This window comes from Phragmites australis, chromosome 9, assembly GCF_958298935.1.
Source record: "Phragmites australis chromosome 9, lpPhrAust1.1, whole genome shotgun sequence".
NCBI classification, from domain to species: Eukaryota; Viridiplantae; Streptophyta; class Magnoliopsida; order Poales; family Poaceae; genus Phragmites; species Phragmites australis.
Genome location: NC_084929.1, coordinates 24315615 through 24318124, shown reverse-complemented (window position 1 = coordinate 24318124; position 2510 = coordinate 24315615). Strand labels below are relative to the sequence as shown.

At 39.0% G+C, this 2510-nt stretch overlaps 1 long non-coding RNA gene across 2 annotated transcripts; it reads left to right on the top strand.

The window, feature by feature from the left end:
* The first annotated feature begins 224 nt into the window (after window positions 1–224).
* LOC133928865 (uncharacterized) lies at window positions 225–2265 on the top strand. Of its 2 annotated transcripts, none has more exons than XR_009911535.1 (3): window positions 225–377; window positions 505–721; window positions 2050–2265. It is a non-coding gene; the product is annotated as an uncharacterized LOC133928865 (long non-coding RNA). The 2 variants fall into 2 exon arrangements; XR_009911536.1 differs by lacking the exon at window positions 2050–2265 and adding an exon at window positions 1323–1572.
* Window positions 2266–2510: the final 245 nt, after the last annotated feature.

Here is a 2510-nt window from a genome sequence, read left to right as displayed (position 1 = left end):
TATCTAATTTATTTATATGGTATATCATAGTAGTGAGTATTTACTCCGGAAGAAGCACATACTCCCGAAGTACATACTAGTTTTTCCGGGGAAAAACTAGTATGTACTTCTTCCGGAGTAAATATATATGGAGAGAGAGAGAGAGAGAGAGAGAGAGAGAGAGAGAGAGAGAGAGAGAGAGAGAGAGAGAGAGAGAGAGAGAGAGAGAGAGCGAGCGTTTTATGCCGCTTGGAGCAGCTTGCATAGAGCGTTTCATTTTGGTCACCTGTGTATTGCTGGTGTTCTTCTGTAGTTTGGTGCTTCCCTCACTTTGGAGAACACCAAGGATCGTATCTCTCCTGCCCTATATCAGACTAACGGAGATTCTCCTGATTCAGGTACCTCTCTTTTATTTCAGGAAACAGTTGCCTCCTGTTTTATTTAGCGCTTTCATGCTTATGCCCTTTCAGCAATATCTCTTTAGGGTTTTCTTTACAAAATCTTTTGTATATTTTCCCATTTTAGTCGGAGGTATTCAGTTCGGGAAGTGGGACAAATTATCACCTAGGAACTGGCAATGCCCACATACAAAAACTGTCATGCAAAGTAGATGCCTTGCATGGGTCGTATATCAAAACAGTTGATGCATCAAAGTTCCATAGTGTAGCAGTTAATTCTGATGATGAACTATACACATGGGAATTTGGTCGAGGTGGTCGTCTTGGTCACCGGATATTCACAGGTGAGCAGTCACATGTTATTTTAAATGATTTGTTTCTTAACAGAGGATGAAAATGGTTTCCCCACATTACTTTTGTTGGTAACTAGGTTATAAATTTTAACAACCTGTTAGTAAAAACTAAAGCTGCTTCATTTTGGGCCAACGGTACTTGAGCCTACAACAAGTGAATTTCCTTGCTCTTAAGGAAGTTTATGACAACCTATTGGTTTACAGTGGCCATACTACTACTGTGATTACCCCTCAACAAGTGACAGTAGGATTAGGCCGTAAACAACTGAATGTTGTGGCTGCAAATGGCCTACAACAAAATGCTCAGAATAATGCAGAGGGTCAGCTTGGTTACCCTTCTGTTGATACCCAATCAGCACCAAGACGTGTTAGTTCCTTCAAACAAAGGATAGTTGCAGTAGCTGCTGCAAACAAGCACGCTGCTGCGGTTGCTGAGACCGGTGAAGTATTCACCTGGGGTTGCAATAAGGCAGGCCAGTTAGGATATGGAACTTCAAACTCGACACCCAAATGTATTCCAAGAATGGTTGAGTACTTGGAAGGAAAACTATTAAGAAATTTAACAGATCCTTTGATGCCATCTTCTTTTCAGGTGTTCACTTGGGGTCATGGCCATTAATCACAGCAAGTTAACAATAATCTGCTTATGTTCTCCTGATACTTTGTTTCCTGATTGCCCCCTAAGCCACATCCCCACTTTTGTATTTGGTTTATGTGCCGATACGCGGTTGTTTTTGTCATCAAGGATAGTATCAACTCAGTCAGCATCAACCAAGATACGGTGTAAAATTCTGTTAAATATGTCTGAATATGTGATCAATGAAAACTTTCTATGATAATAATATCTCTTGGTCAATTGTATAAATACATAGGAATATGTAAGTACAAAACCCTCCGTTTTTTAGTTCTCTCTTTAGAACCTGTGTAGCAAAAAGAAAGTTAAATTGTTTTGGCTGCTGCTCAGTTAAACTCTATTTTAATGTGCCTTATATTTTCCGGAATTGTTATAAGAACAACCGTGAAAGTTACATCATGTCCTAAAATGATGCAGTGCTAATACATATGTAAATTTAGTTCTATTACTTCCATACAAAACCTGCCTTATTCTAATATTCACATACATATGCTGTTATCATTGCCCATATATATTGTATCAATTTCTTTCAAATAGCTTGCTCGCGGCAAGGCACGGGGTATTAACTAGTTCAAGCTGTATTACAGTATTACTTCTCTCTAATCACTGAAACGTTGCCGTTCATTGATTGACCCACGTAAGAGTAAGACTAGACGTACTGAACCTTTCATTTCATTTCTTTCAGTTCTCCATGCTAAGGCCTACCAGAACCGTCCTTAATCACAAGGAAATAAGCATTCAATCCACTCGTATAATGGCTCATCTTCAAGGAAAAGGAAAAAAACAGGTTGCATTCCTGTGCGGCTTTGCCCACATCGGTTCACAGTTTCCTGCCGCGGCGCCCTCCCATGTACCGCAGTCCGAGACTGCTGCTCAGCAGGTTAAAATCTAAAATTAGATAATATATACTATCCTATTTATTAAAATAATAATATATCGTCGTATTTACAATTTTAGTATAGTTATTCGACACACTATTTACCGAAAACTAACTTTCGCTACACCGTACGCAAAAAAATATGGGTCTAACCATATTCAGCAATCGAGTGCCGAATATATAACTATAGTCCATATTCAACACCTTATATACCGAAAATAAGATGTATTCGGCACATGAGATGTCAAATAGAGCACTGTAACCCATAT